The sequence below is a fragment of the Dendrobates tinctorius genome, unplaced genomic scaffold (assembly GCF_039654945.1).
Source record: "Dendrobates tinctorius isolate UK_male_01 unplaced genomic scaffold, ASM3965494v1 ptg000083l, whole genome shotgun sequence".
Lineage (NCBI taxonomy): Eukaryota > Metazoa > Chordata > Amphibia > Anura > Dendrobatidae > Dendrobates > Dendrobates tinctorius.
In genome coordinates, this window is record NW_027361751.1 from 13,962,367 (window position 1) to 13,986,227 (window position 23,861).

At 45.8% G+C, this 23,861-nt stretch overlaps 1 protein-coding gene across 1 annotated transcript in view; it reads left to right on the plus strand.

Annotated features, from left to right (window-relative positions):
* PDE8B (phosphodiesterase 8B) overlaps window positions 1-23,861 on the plus strand; it is a 221,753-nt gene that overhangs the window by 69,955 nt on the left and 127,937 nt on the right. The window lies entirely within an intron of this gene.

Below are 23,861 nucleotides of genomic sequence, written 5' to 3' on the forward strand. Positions count from 1 at the left end.
AGCAAAGTCCAGTCTAGCCTTTTGATTCTTAATGCTTATGAGTGGCTTGCACTGTGCAGTGAACCCTCTGTATTTACTTTCATGCAGTCTTCTCTTTATGGTAGATTTGGATATTGATACGCCTACCTCCTAGAGAGTGTTGTTCACTTGGTTGGCTGTTGTGAAGGGGTTTCTCTTCACCATCGAGATTATTCTGCGATCATCCACCACTGTTGTCTTCCGTGGGCGCCCAGGTCTTTTTGCATTGATGAGTTCACCAGTGCTTTCTTTCTCAGGATGTACCAAACTGTAGATTTTGCCACTCCTAATGTTGTAGCAATTTCTCAGATGGTTTTTTTCTGTTTTTGCAGCTTAAAGGATGGCTTGTTTCACCTGCATGGAGAGCTCCTTTGACCTTCATCCACTCAATGCCGACTTTTATTCCCCATTGACTTGCATTGGGGTCGGGTTTCAGACGAAACTCTGACTTTTTTTGCCCTATTCGGGCCAGTTTCATCTGAAACAAATTTTGTTTCATGAAACCCGATCTGACCAAAGTCGCTCAACTCTACTAGCAATCTGAAAATAGTGAGGTTTTGTCCCCTGCACCAACACAAGTAAGAGTATGATTCCTTTTTGGTAGTTACAGATGCTTATGTGTACCTTTCTAGGAGCAAAATTTGTGACCCTCACTCTTTACTTTCTAGTTGTTGGATCAGACCCCCTACACAAAGGTATCACCAGTAATCACAGTCATTCTGCCCAGTTACATGTATGGAAAGCAGCCTCCTACTATCTCAGTTGTCACATCAGGGCCATTACATTTCTTTTGCAGTCATAACAGACCTCCCCAAGCTTTCCATAAATTCTCATTAAATGCGAAAGCAATCTACAACTTTTGCAAGTGGATATGTCATTTTATACCCCCCCACACGTGCAGCAGAAAAATATCTACGGTCAACATACATGAGAAGAATGTGAATTTTCAGTGAAATGTTTACTAAAACTGTATAATTTTTAGACTGTCTTAAAATGCCCAAAAATTGACCATAATGGTTTATGCTGATGATAAACTTGGCGCATCTTTAAACTATGTAGCTTAAGTTTACACCATCTGTTACTTGGTGGCTTACCTTGTGCCAGAAATTTGTGCCAACATTGTAGTCCATTTTTTGGTAAACATTATCACATTTTCGGGCTTGCCGCTTTTCTGCTAAGCCATGTCTTCCTATTGGAGAAGCCACAGAAAAAGTCTAAAAAACATGATAAATTGGTGCACAATATACATGCCAACTGCTTATTGCACCAGAATTTTGAGGTATTTGGCATAGTAAATCTCCCCTGGTTTGTTTCTGTGTATCCATAAATTATTCTAGATTGCCAAGTGCAACATTTTGACTACAAGTATTTTTAGTGTTCTTCTTTAGATACACATCCTCAGGCAGGGAACATGGAGAGCTGATGGTATTGGTCTTACAATTACGTGAGAACTCTAAAGATACAGATGCTCTTGTTATATACTTTATATTCTGATAAAGTTCTTGGTTTGATCTTTCATTACATTACTAAAGGAAAATCTAATTATTTTCTGTATTACAATCTGATTTTTCCCCTCCATAAAATTATCGCAACTATCCATCCAACCAGCGAATTCTAATGTAAATTCTAATGTTTGCTAAAATTTGAGAACTATTGGATAAGAAGTAATTGCTCATTGAGTTTTGACCCGTCGTTTGGAAACAAATTTTATTTGTACTGTATATTTTAAACTTTACCCATATCCTTATTGTCTAGGCTGTTGCTTTTAGGTGTGAACATTTTTCTGGCATGGGTATTGAATCAAGAAAGGTGAAATATTGTAGATGCCCATTTCCATTCCTTGCAAAAATAAATTTCTTTACATTTATAAGACCTCTTGATTTCCTTTGGTGGAAATTCATCGCCGCAATCTGGAATAGTTTGATCATCTAGCAATGGTCAATGCCTTGAATACCAGCTTTGTGCATGTTTTCCCACTGCACAAACATAGTTTACAGTGGGTACTGTGGCTTGTAAAAGAAAGCAACAAGCCATACTTACCACCAAAATCCGCTCTTCTCCCTCCAGTGATGCCATTCCGACAGTCTATCCCAGACCGGAATTTATAATCTGTAGAGATTAGAGAATCTTTGAAGTCTGAATTCTCCTGCTTTGTTCAATTTTTCCCAAAAATTTGATTTGCAGCAAATTGATTCCCGCAAATCTCAATACTACAAAGCCTCCAATTGCCCAGAAAAGAAGTGTATAACACTCTGGGGTCTCCTATGATTGTATTAAACCCCTTTAGACCTCTTCAGTGCAAAAACAGCCTTCATAATGTCAACGTGACCACACCATATATGGCTATGGGTAAATGTTGGATGGAAATTGAAGAGGCAATTTCCATATTTAATTACCCAGATGAGCTTTGCATGGCTTCTAAGTCTCCTTACTCTGGCATGTCAGATATGTCACTCTACACAAGGAGAAACATTACCCCAGTGATCTCCAGTCAGAGACCCCTCATTCAGCCAAATCAGACCTCATGCTTTGCACTGAGGAGGAGCAGCACTCTGAAACAAGCGCCTACAAATTGAGATTCTGTTTTGGCTTTTATCCTAAGTCATGTGGCAAGGCTTGTTAAAGATCGATATTGACTTTTAGGATTTCTATTTCCAATAGTTAGCACTAGAATTGAAGTCCTCTTTCTCTCTGAAGAGATCATTTGCATGTTTGACACTATAGGAAGGCCAATTATACATATCCACACATATGTACAATGTTATATTTATTATGCAAGCACATATAAATAGTGACCGTAGGTAGAGGAAGGCTGAAATGCCATTCTGCCTGCTGTCGTCACAATAACTGCACATGATTTTAATGAGTAGGGAGCGCTTGGCCTTTAATATTGAACAGGTCAAAGAACGTTGATCTAGCCAAGGATTTGTTACTTTGATCATCCAAGATGGCACACAGTTTTAAAGCTTTTCCCTTTGGACCTTTGGGTAGATTCTGACAAGGCAGATTTTGGAGCAGAACCCAGTTTATTGACCCTTTGCGAACGTCTGTACATTGCTAAGTCATCTCTAATTTTGCTGCAGCAGTGTTCCCTTTCTCCCTGCCATGCTCACTGTCTGTTGAAGTGTTTTGTGCACTACATGGAGCTGGACCAGGATGTAGTGCTGTGTTGTGGTCTCACATTTTGAGCATTTTCCACTGACCTTGCAGTCCTTGGCGAGATGAGATGTAGATGAACTTCACTTGTAGCAAATACCATTTTTTTCAGGAAGCTCTTGCGATCTTGCATGGGTTTCCCTCTGAAGGCTCTGCATTTCAGGAGAGGATTAGGCTTCTGATAGAGGGGGCACTGCTTGCTGGGATTCTGTACCTTCATTTCTTCCTGAGAATGACTGACAGACATGTGAACAGAACCTGCAGAAGAACCATTAGTCTTATGTACTGCCACAGACACCTTGTGTGGATTGAAGGCTGGTGCTGGCGTGGCATACGACTATCACAACCCTTTCAGCACCGGCAACTTGCCACAGCAGAACAGGGTAACTCACTCGGCGCTACGAGGGAGCCCGAGGTCTAGCGCTGCGTAGGAGTTTAGGCGGATGAGACCAGAGAGCCGCGGTGAACCGGGATGCTGAGGTCTCTGCCAGCAGCAGGACCTGCGGTCATGTGACCGAGCGTTATAGGAGAAGGCGGGGTTACCGCGGAGTGCTGCTGGGAGACGGCTGTCCCAGGGATATGCAGCGGTGGCTCCGGGGGGTGCACTCAGGTCGGACAAAGCAGAGGGTCATACACGGAGAGAGCAGCGCAGTACAGAAGGGGCAGGCAGAGGGAGGTCGGGACATAGCCAAGGAGTCATACATAGAGATGGCAGAGCAGTACAGACGGGGCAGGCAGAACCCTTAAACCAGGACAGAACCAGATCAGAACCAGACAAATTTAATGTAGCACAGGCACAAAGCACAGACACAACAGGGTCACACACTCTGCCAAGGGTCAAAGTATAAGCACAAAGAATGACCCCACAATTAGGCTATAAAAAGCCTCCAAGAATCCCAGAGTGAGGCTGTCCAGATTAACCCTAGAACTACCTAATCCTGCAAACTCAGTAAACCGTGACAACAACAGTGTAAAGTCAAAGCTGGGTTCGTTCTTGATCCTTGCTTGTTGATGCACAAATTCTACAAAAACAGAGACAGGAGGGAAAGGAACTCAGTGTTTTGGTATTTGTACGTGGAACCTTGTGTGAGCCATCTCTCCCGCAGATTATAGGTCAATTTTTGGACCTCTGGCTGTGTCAAGGACTGTGAGTCCCTGCAAGTCCTCTTCACTTTTAGTAACCTGGACTTCCATTAGGAGGTCACGGTTCTTGAGTTTCTGAATGCGTTTGTAAGATATTTTAGGAAAGTCAGCAATTTTTTTGAATAAGCCTCTTTTTATTACCTCTCTTTTGAGGTGGTTTATATTGATGTCTCTGATCCTTGCTGCGTGTATGCCTGACTCGCCTCCCAGATATCGACTGTATATTTCTTATCTTTGTGACAACCCCAATTCGCTAGTAACATTTTGGAAAGAAATTCTTCAGGCCCTGCAACATGATCATTGAATTTTAAGAGCTCTTTGGTGACTAGTTCATGCCATGTAAAGAACTTAGCAAAGTCCAGTAATAATGTGAGGTGCAGTCAGACCAGTTGGTATCCTGTGAGTGGTGCCATCCGGGGTTGTATTATTTCAGCGTGATGAAAGATATGCCAGCAAGGTGATTTGCTTTGGTTACCTGTTGCGGTTCAGGGTTGTTGTCAGCAGAGTTCTCTTCCATTTTGCTTTCATGTTTATAGCTGTCCTGGATTTGCACCCCATGTTGGATCCTGTATATCTCACCAGAGATATTGTGTCCTCATTTTGGTGCTGACTCAGAATTGCAGTTTGAATCAGGGAGCTTGTTAACGTACTGTAATGTGTGTTGTAATGAATCCTGCGGCATAAGCCTCATGCTCAGTATACTGCTTTGCTGTTGCAATTTTGGGTGTTGCCTTGCCTCTGGGGACTCTGCTTCTTTATTCAGGAACAATATATAATAAGTAGAGTTGAGCGAAACGGGTCGAAAAATTTCAAAAGTCGCCGACTTTTGGCAAAGTCAGGTTTCATGAAACGAAACCCGACCCTAGGATGAGGTCGGCCACGAGGTCGGCGACTTACGCGCCAAAGTCGCGTTTCAAAAGTTTGTTTTGCGCTCTTTTTCAGCCAATCAGGATCCACGGACACTGTGGGCAACGTGATGACATAGGCAGGGGTCACCACCATCTTTCAGAAGGGCATGCAAGTGATTGGCTTGCTTTGGTGGGCGTCACAGGGGGTATAAAAGGGCGTGCACGCCGACCGCCATCTTACTTCTGCCGATCTCAGTATAGGGAGAGGTTGCTGCTGATTCTGTAGGGAGAGCGTTAGGCAGGGAAGAAGACAAAAAAACTGCTTCTGCTGCTAGCGATTTGGCCTGCACAACACACCAGTCACTGTGTGTGCAGTGCAAGGGGAGGCTATATAGTGGTGTATCAGTGGTGTTGGTTGTTGGGCTGCCTTCTAAGGCTTCCTGACATTCCTGCATTGCTGTTTACCCACTGCTCCGCAAACTGCTTTTTTAAAAGCAATCCCAATTTTTTTTTTTGTCCTGCTGAGAAGACAAAAAAACTGCTTCTGCTGCTAGCAATTTGGCCTGCACAACACACCAGTCACTGTGTGTGCAGTGCAAGGGGAGGCTATATTGTGGTGTATCAGTGGTGTTGGTTGTTGGGCTGCCTTTTAAGGCTTCCTGACAGGCTGGCATTGCTGTTTACCCACTGCTCCGCAAACTGCTTTTTTAAAAGCAATCCAATCTCCCTTATCCTCTAGTCACTTTTGTCACAGCTGTGCCATCGAGCCTGTGACATAGCGCTCAGATATCAGTGGGCCTCACACAATCCAAAACTGTCCACAAGTGTCTGCAGAAATTCAAAATCTCCCTTATCCTCTCGTCACTTTTGTCACAGCTGTGCCATCGAGCCTGTCACATAGCGCTCAGATATCAGTGGGCCTCACACAATTCAAAACTGTCCACAAGTGTCTGCAGAAATTCAAAATCTCCCTTATCCTCTAGTCACTTTTGTCACAGCTGTGCCATCGAGCCTGTGACATAGCGCTCAGATATCAGTGGGCCTCACACAATCCAAAACTGTCCACAAGTGTCTGCAGAAATTCAAAATCTCCCTTATCCTCTCGTCACTTTTGTCACAGCTGTGCCATCGAGCCTGTCACATAGCGCTCAGATATCAGTGGGCCTCACACAATCCAAAACTGTCCACAAGTGTCTGCAGAAATTCAAAATCTCCCTTATCCTCTCGTCACTTTTGTCACAGCTGTGCCATCGAGCCTGTCACATAGCGCTCAGATATCAGTGGGCCTCACACAATCCAAAACTGTCCACAAGTGTCTGCAGAAATTCAAAATCTCCCTTATCCTCTCGTCACTTTTGTCACAGCTGTGCCATCGAGCCTGTCACATAGCGCTCAGATATCAGTGGGCCTCACACAATCCAAAACTGTCCACAAGTGTGTGCAGAAATTCAAAATCTCCCTTATCCTCTCGTCACTTTTGTCACAGCTGTGCCATCGAGCCTGTCACATAGCGCTCAGATATCAGTGGGCCTCACACAATCCAAAACTGTCCACAAGTGTCTGCAGAAATTCAAAATCTCCCTTATCCTCTCGTCACTTTTGTCACAGCTGTGCCATCGAGCCTGTCACATAGCGCTCAGATATCAGTGGGCCTCACACAATCCAAAACTGTCCACAAGTGTCTGCAGAAATTCAAAATCTCCCTTATCCTCTCGTCACTTTTGTCACAGCTGTGCCATCGAGCCTGTCACATAGCGCTCAGATATCAGTGGGCCTCACACAATCCAAAACTGTCCACAAGTGTGTGCAGAAATTCAAAATCTCCCTTGTCCTCTCGTCACTTTTGTCATAGCTGTGCCATCGAGCCTGTCACATAGCGCTCAGATATCAGTGGGCCTCACACAATCCAAAACTGTCCACAAGTGTCTGCAGAAATTCAAAATCTCCCCTGTCCTATAGACACCTTGTACCTTGTTTTACATTACTATATAGTTTGTTGGATTTTGTCTACATTTCTACCAAAAATGAGGAAGGCTGGTGGAAGAGGCCATGGAATTGGGCGGGGGTTAGCAGCTGGTAATGATGGTGTTGGTGGTGGATCTGATGGTAGTGGCAAGAGCAAAATAGGACCGAATGCAGGAGGTGCTGACCCTGCGTCATCGTCTGGCCACATAAGGCCTCGAACGCTTAGTTTTCTAGGAGTTGGCAAACCGCTTTTAAAGCCAGAGCATCAGGAAAAAGTTTTGTCTTACATTGCTGACTCAGCCTCCAGCTCTATCGCCTCCTCTTCTTCAGTTGTAAAAAGTAAAAGCACTGAGTCGTCATTGGAGGCTCATGTTCATGAACCACACCTTTCCTTGTGTCCTTCACCCCAACCAAGATTGAAGGATGACGCTGGCCATACTACTGATTACTCAATGGAGCTGTTTTCACATACCATGTCTGGATTATCAAGTCAAATGGTGAATTACCCAGGCCAAGATGAATCTGACATGGAGTGCACTGATGCACATCCGCTGATGGATGATTCTGCTGGTACATTCACTCAGAGCACTACATTGTCCTCGCAGTGTACAGAGCCAGATTCTGACCCTGATGAGACTCAGGTGCCCCTTCCCGCACACTATACCACCATACACGGTGACACAGAGGAAGGTGCACATGAAATAGAAGAGGAGGTGATGGATGACCCAGTTGTTGACCCAGATTGGCATCCATTGGGGGAAGAGGGTGCTGCTTCCAATAGCTCAGATGAGGAGCATCCACAGCAGACATCGACATCGCAACAGCTGTTATCTGGCAGGCCCGGAGCACTCCAAAGACAGGTTCCAAACATCAAAAGAGTTGCTGGACAGCTTGTCCAGAGGGTCAAAAGATCACAGCGTGCTAGGCCGCAAAATGTCTGCCAAAGTAGGAAGAGTGCAGTGTGGCACTTTTTTGACCAAAATCCTCATGATCAGGCCAAGGTTATCTGTAAGAAGTGCGCAAAGACCTTTAGCCGAGGGAAAAATCTGAAAAATTTGAATACCAGTTGCATGCTTAGACATTTAACCAGCATGCACTTGCAAGCGTGGACACAACACCAAACCTCAAGTGCCACATGTGCAACTGATCACAACGAAGGTAGTCAGCAACGCTACATTGTTTCCCCCACTGTAAGCCCACCGGTTAGCACAGCAGCAAATGTTGAGGTGTCGTTGCAAGACCACAGCAGTCAGGGAATCCCACTGTTATATCAACGAAAGACTGATTCTAGGCCATCAGAAAGAACACCAACTCCATCACCATCATCAACCCTCTCTCAGTCCGCCCTGTCCACCGCTACTTCCACCATATGCAGCTCTCAAGTCCAGCTCACCCTCCCAGACACTATGAGTAGGTCAAGAAAGTACTCAGTCTCTCATCCGCGTACACTGGGTTTGAACGCCCACATTGCCAAACTAATCTCGTTTGAGATGATGCCCTTTCGGTTGGTGGAAAGCACAGCTTTCCGCGAACTCATGGCCTATGCAGTACCACGCTATGACCTACCCAGTCGCCACTTCTTCTCTCGCAAAGCCATCCCAGCCCTCCACCATCATGTGAAAGACCGCATTGTCCATGCACTCAAGCAGTCAGTGAGCGGAAAGGTGCACCTCACAACTGATGCATGGTCCAGTCGGCATGGCCAGGGCCGTTACGTGTCCATCACTGCGCACTGGGTTAATGTGGTGGATGCAGGGTCCACAGGGGACAGCGGTGGTGGGACAGTGCTGCCTAGCCCACGGTATAGGAAACAGTTGGCTGTAGGCGTTCGACCCTCCTCCTCCTCCTCCTCCTCCAGAAGTGAAAGCTCGTCCACAGAGCGCAGTCGTACGAGCACTCCATCTGCAGCTGCCACTGTTGCACACGATGTGTCCCCCTATCGAGCAGCTAGTGGAAAGCGTCAGCAGGCTGTGTTGCAGATGATGTGTTTGGGCGACAGACACACCGCCGAGGTGCTGGCCGAGTACTTGAAGCGACAAACTGAGTCATGGCTGGGCAGTGTACATCTTGAGGCAGGCAAGGTAGTTAGTGATAACGGCCGTAATTTTGTGGCAGCCATAGCCCTTTCAAAACTCAGCCACATACCTTGCTTGGCTCACACCTTGAACCTGGTGGTGCAGTGCTTCCTCAAAAATTATCCGGCGTTAACAGCCCTGCTCCAGAAGGTGCGAAGACTGTGCGCACACATCCGCCGGTCGCCTGTACACTCCGTTCGTATGCAGAAGCTGCAGCGATTGCTCCACCTTCCCAACCACCGCCTCATTATCGACATTGCAACAAGGTGGAACTCCACCCTGCACATGGTGGAGCGGCTGTGCGAGCAGAGGCAGGCCATAATGCATTTGTGGGAGGATACACGGCCAGGCACTTTGAGAGCAGACATGGAGTTGACAGGTGTGCAGTGGTCGAAGCTGAAAGACCTCTGTAAAGTCCTTCAGTGTTTTGAGGAATGCACACGGCTGGTAAGCGCAGACGACGCCATCCTAAGCATGAGCATCCCACTTATGCGTCTGCTCATGCAAACTTTGACGCACCTTAAGGAGCAGGCGTCTGCAGCCAATGTTGATGAGGAGGAAGAGGAGGAGGGAATCCTTGATGACATTCAGCCATTGTCTGCTCAGGGACCTCTCCTGGACGAGGTGGAGGAAGAAGAGGAGGAGGAGGATGATGATGGGGATGATTACTTAGGGGAGGAGGATGCATCTCGTGGGGCAAGTGAAAATGTTGGCGTGGCAAGGTCTGGTACAGGGTTTGTGCGTGACTGGAGGGATGTGGATTTGCCAGAAAGTGCTCCTCCACCCAGCACTCGCAGTGCATCATTGACACCGGGAACATTGGCCCACATGTCAGATTATGCCTTGCGGATCCTAAAAAGGGACCCCCGCATTGCCAAAATGATGAACGATGACGACTACTGGTTGGCCAGCATCCTGGATCCACGCTATAAAGGCAAATTACAAAACATCATGCCACAGGAGAACCTTGACCTAATATTGGCTAATAAACAAGCAACTCTGGTAAATCGGTTGCTTGAGGCATTCCCAGCACACAGCAGCGGTGATGGTTCTCACACGAGCCGTACGGGCCGGGGGCAGCTTGGCAGAGGTGTTCGTGGTGCACACAGCAGAAGTGGCGTTGGAGACAGGGGTTTCATGACAATGTTGTGGACTGATTTTTCAAATACCGCTCACACAACTGGTAATACTGCATCGATGGAAAGTGACAGGAGACAGCAGTTGTCAACTATGGTTACAAACTACTTTTCCTCCCATATCGATGTTCTCCCACACAGGTCATTCCCCTTTGACTATTGGGCCGCTAAACTGGACACCTGACCTGAATTGGCCCAATATGCCTTACAGGAGCTCGCTTGCCCAGCTGCAAGTGTGCTATCGGAAAGAGTCTTCAGTGCAGCTGGATCAATCCTGACAGAAAAAAGGACCCGTCTGTCAACCCAAAATGTGGATGATCTAACCTTCATTAAATTGAACCACGCATGGGTTTCCAAGGATTTTGTCCCACCTTCCCCTGATGACACATAGGGTGACAGAAAAATGGCTTGCTTTGGTCCACCTCTTCCTGGTACTTCACCTATTTTGCCTTTTGCATCAGCTGAATGTCCAACATCAACATATGCCACTTTCTAAAACTCCCTAACTGTGCTGCCTCCCCCCCCATGGCCGGGGTCACCACCTAGCGCACGACACCGTGCGAGTGCCGTTGCCCTGGACAGGTGGGTAGGCCGACTCTTGGGCGCGGGCACTGGCACAGGGTCCCTCATAGTGCAATCAAGTGTCTCTGAAGGTGGTGGTGCACACCCGCCGTCAGACACACCGCTGTACTATGAGGGGCCCAGTGCCAGTACCGACGCCCACGAGTGGGCCCCCCTTGCTTGGGCAGGGCCCCAGCATTTGCAATCTTTACCTCTCCCTGCTCCTCCGCTGTGTAATCTGGGCCGTCAAATCCATACTGTGCCTGACACCGTCTGAGCCTGCCTCCTGAGACATATATTTTGAATGTGTACGCTATCCATACATGTTATCTGGGGAAACGGTACCCTTTCTAACCTTTGTGCAATCACGTGCAATCCATACTGGGCCTGACACCATCTGAGCCTGCCTCCTGAGACATATATTTTGAATGTGTACGCTATCCATACATGTTATCTGGGGAAACGGTACCCTTTCTAACCTTTGTGCAATCACGTGCAATCCATACTGGGCCTGACACCATCTGAGCCTGCCTCCTGAGACATATATTTTGAATGTGTACGCTATCCTTACATGTTATCTGGGGATACGGTACCCTTTCTAACCTTTGTGCAATCACGTGCAATCCATACTGGGCCTAACACGTCTGAGCCTGCCTCCTGAGACATATATTTTGAATGTGTACGCTATCCATACATGTTATCTGGGGAAACGGTACCCTTTCTAACCTTTGTGCAATCACGTGCAATCCATACTGGGCCTGACACCGTCTGAGCCTGCCTCCTGAGACATATATTTTGAATGTGTACGCTATCCATACATGTTATCTGGGGAAACGGTACCCTTTCTAACCTTTGTGCAATCACGTGCAATCCATACTGGGCCTGACACCGTCTGAGCCTGCCTCCTGAGACATATATTTTGAATGTGTACGCTATCCATACATGTTATCTGGGGATACGGTACCCTTTCTAACCTTTGTGCAATCACGTGCAATCCATACTGGGCCTAACACGTCTGAGCCTGCCTCCTGAGACATATATTTTGAATGTGTACGCTATCCATACATGTTATCTGGGGAAACGGTACCCTTTCTAACCTTTGTGCAATCACATGCAATCCATACTGGGCCTGACACCGTCTGAGCCTGCCTCCTGAGACATATATTTTGAATGTGTACGCTATCTATACATGTTATCTGGGGAAACGGTACCCTTTCTAACCTTTGTGCAATCACGTGCAATCCATACTGGGCCTGACACCGTCTGAGCCTGCCTCCTGAGACATATATTTTGAATGTGTACGCTATCCATACATGTTATCTGGGGATACGGTACCCTTTCTAACCTTTGTGCAATCACGTGCAATCCATACTGGGCCTAACACCGTCTGAGCCTGCCTCCTGAGACATATATTTTGAATGTGTACGCTATCCAAACATGTTATCTGGGGATACGGTACCCTTTCTAACCTTTGTGCAATCACGTGCAATCCATACTGGGCCTAACACCGTCTGAGCCTGCCTCCTGAGACATATATTTTGAATGTGTACGCTATCCATACATGTTATCTGGGGAAACGGTACCCTTTCTAACCTTTGTGCAATCACGTGCAATCCATACTGGGCCTGACACCGTCTGAGCCTGCCTCCTGAGACATATATTTTGAATGTGTACGCTATCCATACATGTTATCTGGGGAAACGGTACCCTTTCTAACCTTTGTGCAATCACGTGCAATCCATACTGGGCCTGACACCGTCTGAGCCTGCCTCCTGAGACATATATTTTGAATGTGTACGCTATCCATACATGTTATCTGGGGATACGGTACCCTTTCTAACCTTTGTGCAATCACGTGCAATCCATACTGGGCCAAACACCGTCTGAGCCTGCCTCCTGAGACATATATTTTGAATGTGTACGCTATCCATACATGTTATCTGGGGATACGGTACCCTTTCTAACCTTTGTGCAATCACGTGCAATCCATACTGGGCCTGACACCGTCTGAGCCTGCCTCCTGAGACATATATTTTGAATGTGTACGCTATCCATACATGTTATCTGGGGAAACGGTACCCTTTCTAACCTTTGTGCAATCACGTGCAATCCATACTGGGCCTGACACCATCTGAGCCTGCCTCCTGAGACATATATTTTGAATGTGTACGCTATCCATACAAGTTATCTGGGGATACGGTACCCTTTCTAACCTTTGTACAATCACGTGCAATCCATACTGGGCCTAACACCGTCTGAGAATGATAGATGGGGCCCACCATACACTGGAACATTCCAAAGGTGGACATCAGACACTGGAGCAGCATTTACAGGGCCCATTATTCACTAGAGCATTAGAAATGGGGCCCATTATGTTTGGAGCATTATTTGGGCCCATAAGACAGTGGAGCTTCATCCATGGGGACCAACATATACTGTAGCATTATGTGGAGCTCATCATATACTGTTTCAAACATTATATGGGACCAATGATTCTGTATGGAGAAATAGATGGGCCTCTTCATGAGATGTAAAAAGTGAGGTATTTTTCATTGTACTATACCGCTATTTCTCTGCCGTATCGGAGCATGATGAGTTGTGGTATGTGTTAAAGGGGCGCTCTTTCGCCCAGGGCACATGAAAACCTGCAGCCAGCCCTCCCCCCCCACAACTTTAGCCAAATAACCCCCATTTTTTCAGTGCGTAACTTGTATTATGAAGTTAATTAAGGTTGACAAGCTTAAGTAAGAAAAATTGATGTTTTTGGCATTCAAATGGGCACTGTAGGTGTGTTTCCTGTCCTCCTCTCACTGCCGACTTTTATTCCCCATTGACTTACATTGGGTTTCGTGTTTCGGGACGACCCCGACTTTTCCCTATAATCGGACGATCTTCCTCGACCCGACTTTTGGAAAAGTCGGGTTTCACGAAACGAAACGCGACCCTAAAAAAACAAAAGTCGCTCAACTCTAATAATAAGCTTAATAGATCTTGTGTGTCTCTATCTGTGCATCATCTACAGCAGGCTGCTTATCTCATACATAGACACAGGAAAAGCAGGAAATACAGTCACATGCTATCCCTGTGTGAGCCTCTGGGAGTTTTTTTTTTTGTTTTAACTTTATGAACAGCATACAAATCTAGCAATTAAACACTCATAGACAGGAATAAAGTTGTTGCACCAAACATATTCCAACACCCCCACTCCACAACTACTTATCCTGTTAGTTCCATTGTGGTTCTGAAGTCCACAAACTTGGCTCTTGATAATGGCTTTGTCATACCATCAGCTATCATCTTGTCAGACTCACAATAAACAAGAGTACACCACGTTCCACTAAGTCACGTAAGTGGTGATGTTTTACATCAATGTGCTTAGTCCTTGCACTAATTTTCTTGCTGCTTACAAGTTTAATGCGTCCTTGGTTGTCCTCATAGATAACTGTTGGTTGAGCTAATGGCTTGCCGAAATCTTCCAAAAGTTGTTTCAACCAAATTACCTTGCCTAAGCAGCAGACATATATTCTGCTTCTGTAGAAGATAATATGACTGACACTTGTTTTCTGCTGGACCAAGAAATTGAATTTTCTCCAACTTGGACAAGTAACCACTTGTTGATTTCCGATCACTTGACTCTCCAGCCCAATCTGCATCCACATAACCTCTGAGAGTGAGATCTCCTGATGCAGATATCTTAAGGTTTAGCCTTTGAGTTTCTTTAAGATATTGAAAAATTCTCTTAATTTCTTTCCAGTCTCTTTGGCATGGCTTGCTTACATGTCGGCAGAGAATTCCGACTGTAGCTGATATCCGGACGAGTTGTGGTTGCTATGTACAGAAGCGCCCCCACTGCTTGTCTGTAACTCTCATTGCTGGGTAGCAGATTTTCTTCTCCTTCCAACTTTAAGTAGGACGGAACAATTGGTGTTGACGCACATTTGGCTTCTGGCATTCCAAACTGGTATAGGATTGCGGAAATTTTAGAACCTTGGTTGAGAAGAAAACTCCCATCTTCCCCTCTCTGGATTTGGATTCTTAAATAGTATGTCACATTTCCAAGGTCCTTAATCTCAAAGTGCTGGTTGAGAATTTCACCTAGCTTTGCAATTTCTTTTTCATCTTGATCACATATGATTACATCGTCTACATATAGGAGAGTGTGGCACCCCTGAGGGTTCAGTTGCCACAGAGGTACTGCACCTCCTCCTGACCCTCCTGGCTCCTAACCACGCTCCAACACTTGCATCCCACCCAACACAGTAGTTCAGCAAAGCCACATTGCGGCTCCCTGCTTGGAGTGTAGCAGAGCACCTTTGGTGGCTCCCTGCTTGGAACACGAAACGTGCTGGGAGGCGGGTGGAGTTAGAATACATAAAAGAGTGGGAAGGTTTAGAATTTCAGTCAGTCAGTCAGTGGACAGAGAGTGAGGAGAGAGGATCCCTGGGGGAAGGATGGAGGAGGGAGGTGCTGCGGCGGATCTCGGTGGCCTGGGTCTGCTGGCACGGGAAAGGAAAGAAGGAGAAAGACATTGAACAGAAACCTGATCTTCCATAAGAAGGAAAGACTAGTATGGAACGTAGGAGTAAAATGGAACAGAGGACGTGGGTTAGGAGAGAACCCTGCCTAGAAGTTCTAAACGCAAGGCTGGGGCCCGGTCCCCGAGATTGTATGGACACTAATGATTCTGCAGCAGACACCGGTGGAGGAGTGGGCTGTAAATGCACTACTCCCATCTCAGACTTGGGGGCACAACAGCAACATTGATAGTGAGCCGGGACTTAAGAAGCAAGGAGTCCCCGAAGCAGGCTACAGCTGTCTGCTGAACAAGGAAAGTTCACAAGAGCATCTGTCAGGAGGAACTCCAGTGTAACTCAGTACTAGGAGTACTTCACACTTAAAGGCGCTATAGAGGAGACGTTCAGAAAGGCACATGTTGGCGGAGTGTTGGAAGGGAGCATCTTATCTTGCCTGGAGGTTGACTGGGTCCCTGACCCGGAGGACACAGCACGGAGGCAGGCACCTGTGTGTACTACAGACTGTGAGTAAAGCTTTGGAACTACAAGCCCTGTGTCCTCCATTTATTCCTGCGCTAACACACCAGGTACCGCTACACCTGGGTACCAGCTTCTACACTGCCTGGCCTCTCCTCTACTCCTACATCTACACTGCCCTGGGACTACAGCTCTACCTGTGGGGAGCTTCACCATCTTGGCTGCAACACACCACCAGTCCCAGAGGATCTGCATGCAGCGTCAGCTTAATATCTCACTTGCCGAACATCACAGGTGGCGTCACTAACTATTCATTCAATTAACTACATTTTCACCATTTCATCTCCCTTATTACTTGGGCGCCCAGGGCCACGGACTGGGTCACTGCTGCTGTGACACATCCCGCTGATACCGGCCTGGTACCGAGTACCCCACAGCCCTGGGAGGGCGACCCAAGAACATACATCTACTCCTTCGCTATATTTTTAGTATACAAACATGGATCAGCTTGAGATCTTTTAAATCATTCATCCATCAAAACTTTGTTCATTTTCAAGTTCCAAGCTTTTGCTGAATGCTTAAGTCCAAAGAGAGATTTTTGCATTTTTCAAACAAGGTGCTCTTCACCCTTTTTAATATACTGCTCAAAAAATAAATGGAACACTAAAATACCACATCCTAGATAGCACTGAATGAAATATTCCAGTTGCAAATCTTTATCCATTACATAGTGATATGTGTTGAGAACAATTAAACTTAAAAATGATCAATGTAAATCAAAATTAATATCCCATGGGGTCTGGATTTGGAATGATACTCAAAATCAAAGTGAAAAATCAAATTACAGGCTGATCCAACTTTTAGCGTTCTCTTTATTTTTTTGAGCAGTGTATATCCCTCAAGTTGGCTTATGTACAACTCTTCTTCAGTGTCACCATGTAGGAAGGCTGTTTTGATGTTTCACTGTCATCTGTTGAACTGCAGCTATGGACATAAGTTCTGAATGTGGTTTGCTTCACAACTGGAGAAAATGTAGCATCATAATCTTCACCATACTTTTGTGAGCACCCTTTTGCGACCAATCTTGCCTTAAACCAGTAAACTTTACCTTCTGAGTCATATTTGCTTTTGAAGACCCACTTACATCCGATAGCTCTTTTTCCTTGTGGTAGCTCAGTAAGCTCCCATGTCTGGAGTTGGTGAAGGGACGCCATCTCTTCATTGGCGGCATTTATCCACTTCTACTTCTCGTGGGACAGGCAGTTTTTGCATGTCTTGCCATGACTGTTCTGCTTTTTAAGCTGACTCATTCTTACTTTCCAAATTTTGCAGTCTGCTTAAAGGTGACCAATGGCCAGGCTTTTTACAGACAAAACATTCACGAGTTTCTCTTAGATTGCTCTTATATTTAGGGAAATCCTGTGTCTTTAATGCTGTTTTTGTTCTGGATTCATTACTGCTGCTTACATGCTGCATTTTTCTCTTGAATTCATCCACAAGTTTGCCTTTGACATACTCTATTGTCAGCTCATCATCTAGCCGTGCATCTAGTGCAGTCCAGAGTGTGTCATAACTCTCTGGAAGATCACTTAATAGAAGTGCAGCAACATGAAAATCATTAATTTCTTCTCTAATACCCCTGAGACGCTCCACAATCTCTAGGGTGTTTCTTATATAGTCCTGCATATTCTGACCATCACTTAGCTTAAGCTGATAGTTTTCTCATGAGATAAAGCTTATTGCTGAGATTTGATTTTTCATTCACTATCTGTAACTCTTCCCACATCTCCTTTGCAGCTGCACACTTGCATATATGCAGAATCTGATTATCATCTACACTGACGGAGACCATGCTTTGTGCTTTCTGATCCTTCTCTAGCCAATCATCTGGTAATGGATGAGGCACTAGTTCCTGAGTATATTTCCATGTACCTTCTCTTATGAGCAGCATCTTCACTGAGAACTTGACAGGACTGCTGCTAGTGGACATCTTCTCTGTTGCTCTGTGCTGCTTTGGGGTTCTGTGTCACTCTGGGCCCATAACCTGTGGGCAGCGGATTATTCAGGATACTCTCCAAGCGTGTGACAACAGAGCTTCTTTATTCAGGAACAAACAGGAACAATATATGATAAGCTTAATAGATCAGGATGAAATTATTTGTGTGTCTGTGTGTATCTGTGCAGCATTTACAGCAGGCTGCTTCTCTCATACACAGACACAGGAAAACAGGAAATACAGTCACATGCTATCCCTGTGTGAGCCTCTGGGAGTTTGTTTTGTTCTAACTTCATGAACAGCAGACACATCTAGCAACTAAACACTCATAGACAGGAATGGAGTTGTTGAACCAAACATATTCCAACAGCTTTCTCAAATTTTGTTTGCATTTTCTGGCTAGCAAAGTTTGCTCGCAATTTGGCTGCTTCAGCATTTTGGGATGGCAATGGCGACAGCACTGCTGATAGATGCTGCCTTCGATGAGATAGAGGCTACAGATCTTGTTCTGTATGAAGATTTTTGGGACATGGTGCTTTTATGGGAGTGTTTGGCTGTGCAGAGATTTCTGTAGCTGTACTTAGTCTTTATGTAGCTGATATCCTGAATACCCCTGTATGGATAGCCACTGTTTCTGGCTGGGTAGTCACTGCTATCATGAAGTACAATATGTTGCAAGAAAATATTCTCAGAATCACTGGGATCCATTTAAGCGTTCCAGAGTTATTACCACATAAAGTGACACTGGTCAAAATGGTAAAATTTGACCAGGTCATGAAGGTGAAAACTGGCTTGAGGAGGAGGGTTGAAGGGATTGACACTACTCTAGACAGAACTTCTTAAACTATTCAAAAAATTCTCTGTATTCATTCCACAAAGGTTTCAGTTCTTTCAATCTCCTCAGTGACAAAGATCCCAAAGCCAAACTACTGTTTTTCTAAAAACAGGAAGTTGACTGAAAAGTTGAATACCCTTTCAAATATTCTTTTAAATAGAAGAGCATGTTGTAAATTAAAAAAAAATTGACCCCGATTCATCAAAACCGGCAATTAAATCGTTCATGCACCATGTCAAAAATCTTACTCCAGTCCCCGATTTGAGTAACATTTCTGGTGTAGAGAATTAGATTAGTTAGATGAACTGAGGCATCACAACCACTTCATGCACCCGGTCTTCCCCAGCTTCAGCTATTTTGACGGAGCTGTGGAAAACTGGTATGAAAGAACTAAAAGTTGCTAAATTTTGCAACTTTTCAAATCAATTTATGCCAGGTTTCTGGCAAAATTACATTGCTGAATTGGGCCAATATGTTCCCCACGATTAATCTGCCACCTCTGCCCAGCTTTCCTCTCTGGTCTCTTTGCTTCTGGGTCGCCCCTCGCTCGCCCAGGGCAGCGGGGGTACTCGGTACCAGGCCGGTGTCAGGCGGGAATGTGTCACAGCAGCGGAGACCCGGTCCGTGGCCCTGGGCGCCCAATATCAATGGCGGTGATGTTAGTGGTGTTAAAGTTTATTAGTGTAGTTCGTGACGCCACCCGTGGTGTTTGGCAAGTAAGGTGTTGAGCCAACGCTGCATGCAGATCCGCTGGGACTGATGGTGTGGTGCAGCAAAGATGGTATAGCTCCCCACAGGTGGAGCTGTAGTCCCAAGGCAGTGTAGGTGCAATGGATGAGGAGAGGCGCAGAATGGTATGGATGCTGGTACTCAGGTGTAACGGTGCGGGAATAACTGGAGGACACCAGAGTATGCGGTTCCAAAGCTTTACTCACTGTTTGCAGTTCACACCACTGCCTGCCTCCGTACTGTGTTCTCCAGGTCAGGGCTCCAGCCAACCTCCAGGCAGGATAGGATTCTCCCTTCCACACTCCGCCAACATGTACCTTACTGAACCTTACCGAATGCACCTTTAGGTGCGAAGCACTCCAGTACTTAGTTACCCTGGAATGCCTCTCTCTAGGTGTTCCTAGTCTTTACTTGTATGACAGACAGCTGTAGCCTGCTTCGGGGACTCCACTCTGCGTCCCAGCTCTCTATTAAGTTGCTGTTGTGTCCCAAGTCTATGATGGGAGCAAGGCATTAGCGGCTCACTACTCCTCCGGTGTCTGTTGCCGGACATAAAGATCCAATCAAACTCGGGGACCGGGCCCCGGCCTTTGCGCTCTCTGGACTGGAAGGATTCTCTCTCTTTCTCAACCTGCTTCCCACCGTCCTTCTATTCTCCTTCGTTCCGATCTGTTCTATCTCTCTTATGGAATCTGTAGTCTTCAGTCTACGTCTCTTTCTCCTTCTCTTCCTTAGGGAGCTCGTTCCACTAAGACCAGTCCTCAGCCTCTCCTGACTGACTGTCTTCCTCCGCCTTGAGCTCCTCTCAGGCTGACCTGCTGTCAGCCTGCTCTCTCTCTCTCCCAGACCCTCGTCTGACTGACCTCTAACCGACTGACCTCAAATCCTACACTTTCCCTCTCTTTTGTATCATCTCACTCCACCCACCAGCACATCTCGTGTTACGAAGCAGGGTTCCACGAGGGGTGCTCTGCTAACCCCCAGCCTGAGGCTGTTAGGTGGCCCCACTGAACTATCCTGTGTGTGGAATGCAGGTGTGGAGCGTGGTCAGGAGTTCCCACCTTACCTGGATGGTGGGGCACTACACCTTAGGAGAAGGTGCAGTACCTCTGTGGCGACTGAAGCCTCAGGGGCGCCACACTTCCACTTCTACTGCAGGTGGCTTTATAATAATCCGTGTTCATTATTTGTATTTTTCCTCATCCCAGTGACCAGTGAGGAATTTGTATAGTACAACATGCATGGCTACATGGACACCATAACAAAATCTTGACTGACCTGACTCCATTATTAGTAATGACATTTTTGTAACTTGAGCCCAACATGTGAGACAATCTCTCCGGTTACCCCTGTCATCAGCAGCACTCATGGACTGTAATTATGTAATGGTCAGGACTTTAAACTATATATACGTATTCATGATGCTCCACTTTTAGAGTTTTTGTCTACCCAATGAATACAAGACCATTACCACCAGTACATTAACTCAGTCTGAATGCATTTTATTATTTCATAGGTTAATTAATGCAAACACTTAAAATGCGTTTTTATGTTTCTGAAACAAAGCGTGAGTGTCTTTCCATGTAGTGCATGAAAAAGTTGAACTGTTGAACTGTTACTCAAGGGTTTTGTGACCACGTACAGTTTTATTATTGTGTTCTGATTTCCGTAGTGCTTGCCAATCCTGTGGTTTTCCAAACCCTTGAACAGAATACTCAAGTTGAATAGACTTTCCTATCCAACAACCAAAGATGTTTTTTTTTTTGTATGAAGTTCATTTAATTTTGCTGTCTCATAACGTTTTCGTATATGAAGGATCACTTCAATGAAACGCCAGTCCTCCCCTACTCCCTGCCCTTGTAGGCCAAAGGATTGTGGATAGGTAAAGTTCATGTTAGTCAAAGCACTTGTCTCATCGCTTGTCCCATCAAGACTATGGGAAACCTCCTAACCAGGACAGTAAACCCACTTTCACTTTCAGTTTTTTTTTAATATCACAAACCCTCAGAGGACCTATTTCACTTTTAAACCACTTAAGTGTTCAAGATATTGAATGCACAATGCCAGAAATCATATGCTATTAAACCATCTCAAGATTTGCAATCTTTCCGCCATCTGTGCACAGGCAAGCTCTGAAAGAAAAGTACATTGTTGGGTGTTTTGGAGAAATCAGTGGTGGGTACTTAAATGGGGCATTCTAAGTTCCTATCTATTAAGTGCCATAATCTAAGCTATTTTCTAATATACCTGTATTAACAATTCCCTACTGTTCACTTATTGTACATGCTGGGATACTCAAGCGAAGTGTCATTAGAGTGTTATGCCGGTGATCTGAATGTGCCAGCGGAGACAACAGGCGGGATCAACACTCTACTTCTACTTTATTCACTTAAGGCCTCTTTCACACATACGTTTTTTCTTGTCAGTTAAAATCCGCCAAAATGGTGGAAAGCGGATCCGTTTGTAACTGATGCAAACGGATGCCACCGGACCGTTTTTTTGACGGATCCGTTGAATGCAGAATTTTAAAGGTACCACAGTCCGGGAAAAAGAGAGAAAGATAGAGAGAGAATTTTCCGTCCGCCAGAAAGGATTTCAGGGTTAAAATTCCGCCTGAATTCCTTCCTCCGGACATGCGCACTGTAAAATGCGGATCCTGCAGCAAAAAAAACGTTGCAAGGTCCGTCCAGGCATGTCGGCGGACGAAAAAAATTTGGCGGATCCGCAAAAAAACGGATCCAACGGATGGCCATCCGTCAAGATCCGCCAGTAATGCAACTCAATGGGGAAAAAAATGGATCCGCAAAAAAAAATGGCGGATCCGTTTTTTAAAAAACTGGCGGATTTTGACTGATGGTCAAAAACGGAAGTGCGAAACAGGCCTAACAGGGTTAAATGCGGGAAAGACTACTATCACAGATAAATCACTCAAGAAAAATATTCACAGTATCATTTACAGGCAACAGGCAATTCTATGCATAGAGATATATTGGTCATTACATTTCAGGAGATATGTCCTTGAGATCAGCTCGAGTTTTACAGTCCAGCCTTGGTCTAACCGGGAAGGGAGCAAACACTATTTAGCAGGAACAGTCTCTAGGGAACCCTTGCAGCTTTCCGGGCCCTGAAAAAGTCTAATAACACTTTCTGGACCGCTTTAGCATCAGTCAGGCCCCGTGTCATCTGCAGCCTCCCCCTGCCCACACCCGATACCATCAGTGTGTACTGAAAGCAGCGGCCCTGCTCACTCACGTCCTCCAATCACCAGCTGAGGTGAGAGTCTCTGGTCGCTTATTCTTTGGTGCTTGAAAGTGGGGAGATGGTCCTTGACTCTTGACTGACGTCGTATGGGTTCCAGGTCTTGACCAGCGTATTCTGGATCCCAGGCCTCGAGTGGAGTTGTCTGAATCTCCCTCACTGGCTCACAATGTCTCATCTGTCTCGCACTCCAAGCATGTCCCAGTAACTCGGCCGCGGTGTCCCTCTGGCCTGGCTTGGTTCCGGTCACAACCTTCTACTGGAGCAGGACATGGATCTTCCTCACAACTTAGGCCTTCTCTGGCATCTGACCGCTCTCAGACTATTCCATGGCGTTGGTGGCTGCAAGCCCATTGTGCAGGTATACAACATTCCCTGGTACAAGTTCTGATGTCAACCCCTCTTCTCACTCTGGCCAGGCCTTTTATATTCAGGAAGTCCTTCCTGTGCATCACCTGATCATGTTCAGTCAACGAATTCACAAGCATAGCAAATCTCCCAGTCCAATGTGATTCCTGCTAACACGGGATCCAAGGGGTTAAAGGGTCGACATTGACTTTTAGGATTGCTGATTCCTATAGGCAGCACTAGAGTTCTAGTCCTCTTCCTCTCTGAAGAGACAATTTGCACCCCTTGGATCCTGGTCAGACGCCTCTAATACAGCCAAGCCAGATCTCACACTTTGTACTGATGAGGGGCAGAACCCCGAAACATGCTTGTTTTGGCTTTTATCCTAAGTCATGTGACAAGGCTCGTTAGAGGGTCGATATTGACTTTTAGGATTGCTACTTCCTATAGGTGGCACTAGAGTTCTAGTCCTCTTCCTCTCTGAAGAGACAATTTTGCACCCCTTGGATCCTGGTCAGACGCCTCTAATACAGCCAAGCCAGATCTCACACTTTGTACTGACGAGGGGCAGAACCCCGAAACATGCTTGTTTTGGCTTTTATCCTAAGTCATGTGACAAGGCTCGTTAGAGGGTCGATATTGACTTTTAGGATTTCTACTTCCTATATGTGGCACTAGAGTTCTAGTCCTCTCTGAAGAGACAATTTGAATGTTCCTCCTAACTTGATTCTTTTTTTCTTTCACTTTCAGTTTGCTCCAGCAGATAGCGGTGTTTGCTTAGGCTACTTTCACACATCAGTTT